At 51.5% G+C, this 11,986-nt stretch overlaps 1 protein-coding gene across 1 annotated transcript in view; it reads right to left on the reverse strand.

Annotated features, from left to right (window-relative positions):
- TAC3 (tachykinin precursor 3) overlaps positions 1 to 3,189 on the reverse strand; it is a 144,783-nt gene extending 141,594 nt beyond the window's left edge. The window contains exon 1 of the mRNA XM_069230769.1: positions 3,034 to 3,189. The gene's annotated coding sequence lies outside the window, so the exon portion shown is untranslated. The remainder of the gene's footprint in view (positions 1 to 3,033) is intronic.
- Between the last annotated feature and the right edge of the window lie 8,797 nt (positions 3,190 to 11,986).

Consider the following 11,986-nt stretch of genomic DNA (forward strand, 5'->3'; position numbering starts at 1 on the left):
CGGTTTCGGAGCCTTACAGGTTCGTGCCCACGAGTTACATGTGTGCCAGTTTTCCGACAGTTAGGAATGGAAGGGTGACAGCCATGGGGCTGCCTCCACCTCCTCTTGGCCGTGTCCAGGAGGCCGGTGTCCGCAGGGGTGGACGGTGAGACTGTATGAAGAGCTGCATTTGTATCTCTGCCCTGAGCTGCTGGAGGGATGCAGAGTCTGAGCTCCAGAGGAGACTCAGTCTAGGGCCTTGGTGCGAGGGCACAGAAGCCTGGGCGCCTGCCCTCAGTGCTGTGCTGACTGCATACACATGTTCTCCAGGGCAGGGTTCCTGTTCAAGGGAGGGGCACAGAGATCACATATGTGTGAAAGTCTGTATGCTTTCTTGGAGTCGATGGCCTTGAAGATGGAGGCCACTCTCCAGTGCTTAATTTGTAAAATAATAGTGCCAGGGCCCTTGCCAGGAGTCTATTGCAGTTTTCTCCTCCCATTGCCCCTCTCATCGCTGCCAATGGCAGTACAAACACAACTACTAACCATCACACTCCTACAAGTGTAACAATTCAGACTATTCCAGGTCCCCAAAGCTATAAGAATGGCTTGCGAGCAGATATTAATAATTTTCAATGTCAATTGAATTAATAAACAATTTGGTTGTCCTAATCTCAAAACTAGACAAACAGTGCCATCATGTGGTGCAAAGTCATAAGTGCCAGTGTTGACAATTAAGTGGTGGTGCCAAGCACCAGAAACACCGGATCACATTAAGCACTGACATTGTCCATTCCCAGCCTTCTGATGCTATTGCACAGTCAGTGAAGGCCTGTTCAACAGCAGTGATTTACTGACGTACTTGCTGTCCCCTCATCACTTGCTTTTCATCTCCCTTTCATTATTTTCATTGGTGCCTCAGTTCCATTCTTTCTTCCTCTCATTTGTCACTTCTTTGGCCTTTCTTCTTCCTTTGTCCTTGCCTTTCTTTCGCTTTATCTTCCCTATCACTCTCTGTCTTCGCTTCTCTTGCTCTGGTTCTTTGTCTCCTTTCCTTCTCCGCTCTTCTCCATCTTGTCACCCTTTCACGCTTCCACTTGTTTGCCAAGCTACTTTTTGTCCTCTTTCTCGTCACTACTCTGTCTTTTAGTCATTGTTCTCTTATTAACTTCTCTTTTTTGTTTACTCCATTCTACCCTTTCTTGTCTTCTGTCCTTCCCGCCCTCTCTTCCTTCACCTTTGTGTCTTCTTCTTTCTCGTCTTTCTCTTTCCATCCCTTGCATCCTTTGCTTCCCTGTCCTTCTCTTCTTCTATTCCCTCCCTTCTCTTCTCTCCTACTTGCCTTTCACTCGCTGTCGTAATCATCATCAATTCTTTTCTTTCCTCCCTCCCTGCTCCTCCCCCTGTATTTGTTTCCGCCTTGAATCCCTCCATCTCGCACTGTCTTCATTGCCTTCTCTTTCTCCTTTCCACTCTTTCTTTCCGTCTCTTGTGTTTTTTCCGTCTCTGCCCCGATTCCACCTCACTTGACTGATTCTTGTTTCTTCACGGTCTCTTTAGTCCTCTTAGTTTCTTCTTTGACTGCTCTTCACCTAGTTCACGCTCAGAGTGCTCTCATTTGGTCACTCATGATTTGCTTCTCAGTGTGCTTCCTCTTCTCCTCCTCCTCCTCCTGTCTGACCCTGACAGCCACTCTCCCTTCGTCTTATTCTTAGTTGCCATTTGCTCAACCTGTTCTATCTCTTTCGCTTTCTGGATCGTTTTCTTCTCTCTTTTCACCTTCACTTCTCGCTCTCTTGTCTTTTTCTCCTTCACTATTTATTCCACATCTCGTTTGCTAGCATATCCTTCCTTCCTAGCTCTCTTCTTTCTTTACCTACTTTGTTCTCTTTCCCATCTTCCGTCGCTTCTTTTTGTAGTTCTGTTCTTTCTCTCATTCTCTCACTTCGTTTCTGTCCGCCCTTCTTCCTCAACCACCCGCTCGTCCGCGCTTACTTTACTCGTCTCTATCTCCACTTACTCGACTGCTCATCTTCTCTCCCTTTACCCCTCGCAGTCTTTCCTTCCACTCCCTCTCCCTTCCTCTTCATTTCCTTAATTCTCTCGTCCCACTCATTTTCTCCTTCTCCTCTACTGTCCTTCTCTCGACTCTGATGCTCTCATTCTTTCTTTTCCGCCTCTCTTCATCCCTTTGTACTTTTGGATTCCACTTGCGCTCTTATTTGGCCTCTGCATGTTTCACGTCTCACCCTCGCTCCTTTTGACCCCACCCACACGCTCTCGTCTTCTCCACTCCTTTCCCTTTCCTCTCTCACCTCGCTCTTCCTCTCGAGTCCTCCTTCTTCTCTTCGCTTCACTTTGTGTGTGTTGTTTGTCTCCCTCCACTTTCTCCTCTCTCTTCGTGTTTTCCACTCAGTCTTTCTTCTGTCCGGTTTCAGAGCTCCGTCTCTTAGATTCTTTTAACGCCCCTTTCCTCCTCTGTTCCGTGGTCTCCCGCACCCCTTCTTTCACCTCACTTCTTACCCTCATCGCTTCTCAGCGCGCCCCTCTCATCTTTCCCCACTACCCCCCTTCCCGGCGGTGCCCGAGACTCTCTTTTCCTCTAACGCCCTCTCCTCTCCTCTCCCCTTCCACGCTCGTTTCTTCCCGGATCAGGCATTCTCCCGGAACCCCGCTTTACCCCCTTCAGTGTGCCCCGTGCCTCCCCGGCTCTTCTCCCTACTCCCCGGACAGACAGGCGCTCCCAGAGATGAGTGCCCCTTCTGTCCACGTCTTTCCTATATTTACAGTAATTCGTGTTCATGCAAGTGATGCGGATAATGCGCCGGTAGAGGAGGCAGGGTCTAAACACAGGATTGACACAGAGTGTGATCCTGGGCGGACAACTTCTCAGTACATTTGGCTTCAAGCTCAAGACTTGGGAACGGATGAAGCGCGAGTACGAAGCTCTGTATTAAAACTTAGGGGCCCCGGCAGGCTCGCGCGCCTTCCTTAGTTCATATTTCCAATATTTCAAAACTGAGCATACAAAGATTTTTTAAAAGACTGCTGTACCTGGGAGCGGAGGGTCTCTCGCCGTTCTGGGGGTCTGCGAATGCCTCTTGCGCTTGCTGCTGAGGTGGAGGGGGCTCCTTCTGCCTCCTTAAATACTGAGAGGGGACTAAAGAGAGAGAGCGCGCGCGGGAGAGCCGGGTGTCACTCAGCAGTGAGCCTGCAGCGCCTACCGCCAGCCCCTCATCAGGAATCCGCGATACCTCCTCAATACTGATGAGCGCCCACCCCCTTTCGAGTCCACCCCCTCCCCTCTCTGGGGGAAACACGGGAATATATTCTATATTCCACTACCGATGTCTTACTTGGGCAGTTCTTTCCTGGCTTGGCATGCCAGTAATGTGCAGTTATGTATTAATCGCTGAGATCCAGAGCAGTGGGTTAATGCTCTTGTTGCAGAGACCTGAGTGTAACCTTGACGTCACCGGTTTACTTCTGATTTCCACGAAGTGACTCGGGAAACACAGACACCTGTCATTAAACACCCATAGGTCTATCTATCTATCTATCTATCTATCTATCTATCTATCTATCTATCTATCTATCTATCTATCTATCTATCTATCTATCTATCTATCTATCTATCTATCTATCTATCTATCTATCTATCTATCTATCTATCTATCTCACCCTGCTTATTTCCCTGCCTGCTGTTGCACCATAGACCCTGCTTGGTCTCCAGCTCTGTCTTCACTCTCACTCTACCATTATAACATGCGGACTACAGTTAAGGGCTTCCGTCTCATCTCGTCTGCCCCTTTCCTTCCCCGTTGTAGCACCGCAGTTTCTATTTAGTCTCCAGCTCTATCTTGGCATTCACTTTATCTTCACTTCTGAAAGTCTGTTACTGAGTTCTGTTACAGTGAACAGAGCTTGTTTTTACCTGCCCCAAGCAGCTGCCATGTGGGCATGTTTAAACGTTCCTGTCGCTGTCTGCTGAGAATCTGTTAAACCCAGTGCTTAATTTGTGCGTGTGGTTTCCGGTGCTGAGCACCAGCACTTATTTTTGAGGGCCGGAGTTTATTCTTCTGCCTCAAGCATTTGTGTGCTTAAGAGGAGGGTTTTGGACACCAGCACGTTTTTATTTACAAATTAAGCACTAGTTAAACCGCTGCTTTCGTGGTGTGATAGAATCAGCCCCCACCTACAAGACCGTCACAAACCACCCCTATACCTCCTACGTCGCAAGGTGTAGTCCAGCATAGCTCTAGGTAGGAGCACCTGCAGCTTATAGGCCCTGTTGTGGTGGGTTTCTGACAAAATATCAAATAAAAAATACTGAGATAACAGATTACAGTATCAAAGATATCATCAGCTCAAAAATATTGTGGGACAATATTATATACCTAAAAAATGATATTCTTACCTTCCATTTTCTGTTCCACAATACGGGCGAACGCCAGTGGGTAGTTATAGTTAGGACCTAGTTTCCATAGATAAAGACTTTTTTGACTTGCCTATGTCTTTGGCGCCGCCGCTTAACGAATCTTCACAAAAGAAAGTTTCGGAGGGGGCATTAAAAAAAGAGCACTTCCCATGTTAATTTTCACAGGCTCTTTAGCCTCACCTGCAGCCAAACCACTGGACAGAATTACACCACATTTGGCAGAAAGGTAGCTTTTGGCTCAGATTATGGTTTTTGTTATTTGCTGTAAATCCATTCAGTAGTTTAAGAGAAATGAAAGGAAAAACAAATTTGTATATCTAGTGGTGCAAACCTTTTTTTCAGCAGCAGTTCACAAGAAAGAAACCACTTCTCACAGTCACTACATGAGATATTGAGCAAAAAAAAGGCCAGGATGGAAACACCTCCATCAAGAATTACAGATAACTTTTCAAGGAGGAAATACAGAGAAAAAAACTTGGTTTGCCTTGACTATGAGCAAGAAATTAGGATGATTAGTTCTTTACAGAAGTGGAGTTCAACTTCCGCACCTGCTTTGTTTACATCTGTAAGTGCTTCTCGTAGAGATTTAATTACTGTGAAAAGAGTATCATGCCAGAATGAATCCTGCCCTGCATATTTTTGTGCAAAATGTTTACCCAAATGGAGTACTTTCTACTGGCTAATTAGTAACTGCTAGCTCGTTTGTTAAATGTATACTGCATCACCTACACTACAGCTGCATAAAAGGTGATGAGGTAATGTTGTGTGGTTATGTTGTGTGTGTTTAACTTTGTCAATGTTATGGTCTGAGTAGCCTGGCCAAGTTGGCGGACACGTGAAATCCTTTCCAAATCTATCCCGCTTGGGGCTGGAGATGGGAAACTTGGATCGGGCGGCCACTGTGACCCTGGGCGGTGCTGTCCGGAACCGTCTGCTGGCCGCTGGGGGCGAACCGCGTGGAGAGCGCGAGGCGAGTTGAGCCGGCTGCATCGGCCAGGAAGAGGCCTGTTGAGGGAGAGCGCCCTTCCTCGGGGCACTGCGCGCAAGAGGAGGAGCTGGTGCGGCAATCGGACCACAGGAGTGCGGAGCCGGTGGGTGCTCTCTGCGCCGGGAGGTGAGCTGCGGAGGTGCTGTGGCCCCTCCACCCCCCTTTTGCTTTCTTTCCTTCTGGAGCGGAGTTGATGGGGAATGGAGGGTGCCGGTGGAGACCTGGGCCGGCCTCGTGATCCGATAGCGCGGAGGGGAGCAGATGCCCTTCAGATGAGGACGGAGGGGGACGTTTCTGGCGCAGCCCCTTTACTGGGCATCACAAGGGTCCTGCTACGGGCAGGGAGTGGACAGCAGCGGCATACTATTGGAGTGGTTCTGGAGTGACTGGGAGGCTGTGGCCTCCCTGCTGGAGCGCCCAGATCAGGCGCTGGCTGATCGGGTGAGACAGTTGCAGATAAACACTGGCTGGCTGTGGTGTGATCCAGTGTACCCACCCACTGGCCCATAAAATACAGCTGGGGTGTTGATCATAGTGGGAAGTACCTCTGGCTACAGCCCAGAACTCCAGGAGCGGCATAGGGCTGGGCCGCAAGAGCCTTTGGTGCGCCGCCACCGCAAATCGGATGACCTCAAGAGGCCGGAATAGGGGCAAGGTGCAAGCACGCAAACACACGGGTGAATTGAGCCAAGGGATCATGGAGGATCCCGTACTGCCTCCAGTGGAGGCCACCCTGGATAAGATTTTAGGGGCAATAGAACACACCAAGACGACGCTCCAATGTGACATTGGTCAGGTGTCGGTTGAGGTGGGCTTGCTGAGGACGGACCCCCAAAAGCTGGCTGATAGGGTCCAGGAGACTGAGACCACCTTGGCAGAACTCTCTCCGAAGCAGGGGGAACACGCGGCCACAGTGCTACAGTTGACAGACCGGGTCCAACGGCTGGAGCGTAGAGTGGAGGAGGCAGAAGGCCGGAACCGCAGGAACAATGTGAGAATTGTTGGTCTCCCAGAGGGTGCAGAGGGCACAGACATGGTGACCTTTTTGGAGGGATGGCTGCGCTCAGATGTGGCCCCGGAGCAACTTACCCCTTTCTTCATGCTGGAACGAGCACACCGGGTGCCATCGAGACCTCTGGCCCCCGGGACACCACCGCTGGTGGTTGTGGCTAAACTACTGTACTATAAGGACAGGGATGAGCTGCTGCAGAGGGCCAGAGAGGCTGGGCCCTTCAGGGTGGGAAATGGAGTGGTGACTTTATTCCCGGACTTCACAGTGGAGGTACAGAATAAGCGGTCTTCCTTCATGGCGGTAAAGAGTGCGCTCAGGGAGGAGGGGGTTCAATACTCCCTTCTGTTTCCAGCCAGATTGAGGGTGATATCGAAAGGCCAGACCGTCTTCTTCCAGTCCCCCACGAGGTGTGGGAGTGGCTGGAGGCGTGCAGGTCCGGGGAGGGCCGCCACGCCAAAACGGAGCGCGTGGGAAGCCGGAGCCGCAGAAGTCTAAGAAGACAGCGAAGCAGGCATCGACTGAACACGGAGCCGACCCCAGCCCAGAAGGAATCTGCTAAGAAAGCGGCCTTGGTGGCCGTGGCATCCATGCGGGGTGTGGACTCTTCGGCGGAGGCCAGCAATAGGGATTCGGACCGTGCCTCTGTTTCCTCGGCAGCGGGCTCCTGTCGCTATGATGGAGCTCCCAAAGTAACCCCTCACACCGCTGATGAACTGGGTTGAAACAGACTTTGCTGCTCTGGCCCTGAGGTGAGGATGGTGACTATGGGGCCCTGATGGCCATGGAAGCCCCCACTTCGGTTTCTCGGCCACCGAGTGGTGAATTGCGAGAACACAGACTGACTTGTTGTTTTAGTTGTGCTATTGCACTGTTTATTGGACGACCTACAATTGGAGAGGTGCCCTGGGGATGGGGAGTTGGGACTTGAAGTTATGTGTTCTGGTTATGCGCAAGGGGTTGAGATTTACTTGTCCGAAATTGATATTGATGATTGGGGAGGTGGGGGGCAGGGGCTGGGAGTGGAAGGTATGGGAAGGGCGGACAACCCACCCTGATGTAGTCACAATGGAAGGCCAGACTACAATTTGTTAACTTGGAACATACAGGGGATGGGGTCGCTGACTAAAAGGCATAGAGGCCCTCATTACAACCTTGGCGGTCGGCAGAAGCTGCCCGCCAAGTTTGAACCGCCGGGTGGCCGCCAATGCAGCCGCACTCCCGCGGGGTCTATTTTGAGATCCCCTAGTTTCCGCCCGCCGGCCCAGCGGGGATCTCGGCTGCAACACGGGAGCCAGCTCCAAATGGAGCCGGCAGTGTTGCAGCTGTGCGATGGGTGCAGTTGCACCCGTCGTGCTATGGAGACAGTGAAAAGCTGCATGGGGCTGTGGCAGGGGGCCCCTGCACTGCCTATGCCAGTGGCATGGGCAGTACAGGGGCCCCCAGGGGCCGGCGACTCCCCTTTCCGCCAGCCTTTTCATGGCGGTTCAAACCGCCATGAAAAGGCTGGCGGGAGGGGGACTCGTAATCACCTGGGCAGCGCTGCAAGCAAACAGCGCTGCCCTGGAGGATTTAAACCGCCGGGACAAAAGTGGCGGGAAACCGCCGCTCCCGGCGGTGCGACCGCGGTCGTAATTGCCCTGGAAGCACCGCCAGCCTGTTGGCGGTGCTTCCTCCAAAACAGCCCTGGCGGTCAAAGACCGCCAGGGTTGTAATGACCCCCAGAGTCTTGTCATATTTGAAAAGAAGGGGAATGCATATGGCACTATTGCAGGAGACCCACCTTACCTCTGGGGAGGTTGATAAGCTTAGGCGCAGATGGAGGGGGCAGGTGTGTGCCACCACGTATTTGGCTTTTGCACGGGGTGTGCTGGTGTGGATCAGAGCAGGAATCCCATTCAAGGTCGTAGCTACTGATATAGACCAAGAGGGTAGATTTGTGATAGTGGAGGGTAGATTGCATGGGACACCAGTAGTACTGAGCAGTATATATGCCCCTAACCAGGACCAGATCCCTTTTATGCAACGACTCTCGTGTCGCCTCACCAGACAACAGGGGGGTGAACTAAGGATTGGAGGGGATTTTAACGGTGTCCTAGATACTAAGTTGGACCGTTCCCTTCCTCCACTAACAAGTGCAATATCGCACAAGATAGCTAAAGGATTGTGGGAGATGGATGCAGTGTTGGGGCCTAGAAGCTGTGTGGCAAATCAGCACCCAGGGGATAAAGATTACTCCTACTACTCAGGTCTGTATCAGGTACATACCAGAATAGACAGGGTGGTGTGCAAAGCAAACATTGCCCACAGAATCATACACTCCGAGTATCTGGGACGCACCCTCTCTGATCATAACCCACTACTTCTCACTTGGAGATGGGCGGAGACCAGACCTTCTATCCCAATGTGGAGACTGGGACCGGCCGCACTAGATGACCTGGCATACAGGGAAGAGCTTCGCTGTTACCTCACGGACCACATTAACATTAACAGGGGTCCACTACATCCAGACATGTGGAATGGGAAACTCTTAAGGTTGCAACAAGGGGCATTGTATGGGGCAGACAGTGTGGATAAAACAGACCCTGGAGCGAGAACTCACCCGTTTAGAAAAGATTATCCATGTGGAAGAAAGGGAGTGGGGCACAGACCTGGCAGTGCGTCACAGTCTTATCGAGGCAAAGAAATCTCACGCCCAGACCGAGGAACAACTACGCTGCCACAGCCTGCAGAGGTACTTGGCATCTATACAGGCAGAGGAGGGCAGGTCAGGCAGGATGTTGGCGTGGTTAGTGAGACCCAGAAGGGAGGACGCACCAATAATGAGCGTGCATGACATGGGAGGAGAGTGTGTGTATAGGCCAGCTGAAATAAATGACGCCTTTAGGAATTACTACAACTCTCTTTACAGGCAGCCGGCGGTAGATATACCAGAATCGCTGGTCAGCCGCTTGCAGTTGCTACCACTAAGAACCCTGGCATTTGAGGACAGGGACCCACTGGGCGGGCCAGTGACATTAGAGGAAGTCAAATACGCCATTTCGCAGTTGTCTGCGTGTAAGACGCCAGGCACAGATGGACTCCCTATGGAGTTTTACAAGAAGTATTCAACCATTCTGGCTCCCCTACTGGTTGAACTGCATGCGGAGGCACTCCAGCAGGATATGCTTCCTGAGACACTTAGGGAGGCATTTGTGGTCCCCCTGCCCAAGTCCGAGTCCAGGGAGGCATCGGGGACCGATTTCCGACCACTCTCAATGCTGAACTGTGACTTTAAGATACTAAGCAACATCCTGGCAAGCCGGCTAGTTCAGCATATCCCCAGTCTAATACATGATGACCAAAATGGGTTCATAACGGCATGTAATAGTTCCCTTAATCTTAGGCGATTGTTCGCGCTTCTGCACATGCCACAGGCGGAGAGACCGCCAGGGGCAGTGCCCTTGTCGATAGATTTCGAGAAGGCTTTTGACTCGGTACGTTGGGACTACCTAAGGGCAGTGAGGCTTCAGATGGGTCTGGGTGAGGGTTGGGTGTGGTGGGTTGATCTGCTGTACTGTAAACCGATGGCGAGGGTGAGGACGGGCCGGTGTTGGGAGCTTATCCCATATTTAGAGGCACTAGACAGGGCTGTCCGCTGTCCCCACTGCTGTTTGCACTTGCTATTGAGCCATTGGCGGCCCAGTTCCGTGTGCAGGGTAAGGGTAGAGGAGTGATGTGGGGCCTAACTGAACATAATATTTCACTTTACGCATACGACATACTAATCTATCTGAGGGAAGGCGCGACTGGCCTGCCTTGGGCACTAACGTTACTGGAGGACTTTGGTGCCTATTCGGGCCTTAGACAGAACAGAGGCAAGACATACGTCTTTCTGTGGACGGCGGGTGAAATGCAGCCTCCCACTTGCCCTGCGGACATTGTGTGGGCTCCTCGTGCCTTGAAGGATCTCCGTGAGGGTAATCTTGGTAAGGCTCTCTGTTCACTGCGGGCATCTGTGGGGTTCTGGTGATCCCTTAAACTAACTATCCACAATGGCTCGGGTGTCTTTGTCCAAAATGATTATGCTGCCCTGCCTCCTATATTTCTTCACCAACCTTCCGGTGATTATCACTTCGAGCTGGTTCAGAGAACTGAACTTGCTGCTCCGGGAGCTCATTTGGGAAGGAGGACCCAGACAAACTGCTCTGTCTATCTTCTGCCGCCCGGTGACTGTGGGTGGATTGGGGCCCCCAGACTTCGAACTCTTATTATCTGTTGTGCCAACTTTAATGGATCTCCAGGTGGTGCGCGAGGGAGGGAGGCCTGGACCCAGTCACAGCTGGAGGTGAGAGGAGACTTAATACTAGCACACATGCTTGGTCACCGGATAACGCTTCCTGTGAGGAACGTTTTGATGACGGTGGCATTCTCCTGCTGGAAGAAATGTATGCAATGTACAGGAACAAAGGTAGCCTACTCCCCAGTGATAACACTGATGGCAGTATACCGGGGCACCATTGGTCAGCCAACGCTGGGGGCTCGAATAAGCACCTGGACGGGAGCGGGAGTGGAGTCCCTGGGTGATTTCTTCTGCAATGGAGTGCTGAGAACCTTTGCTAATATGACAGAGGACAGCGGAGTACCGAGTGGCAATTCCTACAATTTCAAACCCTGACACACCATATATGGGAATACTAGTGCACAGTAAATGCGGAACCGGAAACACACAGGGTTCTTCATCTCCTGCTGACCTTGGGGAGAGACACCCACCTCATCACTAAACTTTATAGGGCCCAGATTGAGGACACTTTGGGATCTCTACAGCTTCTTAGAGTGAAGTGGGAAGGAACGCTGGGTGGAGACTTGACAAACCCGGAATGGCGGAAAGTATTGGCTTATCCTCAAAGGGTCTCATGAAACACCTGTCTTAGGTATATACAGTACAGTCATGTTCATAGAATGTACCTCACGCTACACAGGATACGAATAATATATGGGGGTGACCCCTGGGCATGCCCCAAATGTGGTGCACTGGGTTCGGACTTAGACCACATGGTATGGCATTGCCCTGAGATGTGGTAGTGCTGGGGTGGGGTACTGGATGATCCCGGAAGAACGTTAGATGCAAGAATTAACTGGATTCCTCTCTCTGCTTGCTGGGCTTGAGCTCTAGGCCAGCCTCTAAGTAGGTTGGCAGTAGGTTCCTGGATCTGGCGCTTTTTAAGCGCCATATCGCCATGCACTGGAAGTCACCTAGGAACCCTTCAGTGGGGGACTGGCGACGAGACGTGATGGGGTGGGCACAGGCTGAGTTACAGGTTTTGAGGCGTGAGGAGGTGCGTGGGATCCGTCAACATCTATCGCTCCACTCTGGGTGGAGATACTGGATGCATGGTAAGAGCAGATATAAGACATGGGGGCTGGTCCAGTGGCCCAGGGAGGGAGTGCAGACATAGTACATATGACTACCGACATAGGTGATGACCAACATAATATTGCGACACCCAGTGGTGAGCGGGGACTAAACACAGAGCAGAGACTATGTGAGAGCATGGCAGTGATGTAGCTGAACCTGCCACACACTACACTG

Source organism: Pleurodeles waltl, chromosome 4_2 (assembly GCF_031143425.1).
Source record: "Pleurodeles waltl isolate 20211129_DDA chromosome 4_2, aPleWal1.hap1.20221129, whole genome shotgun sequence".
Taxonomy (NCBI): Eukaryota; Metazoa; Chordata; class Amphibia; order Caudata; family Salamandridae; genus Pleurodeles; species Pleurodeles waltl.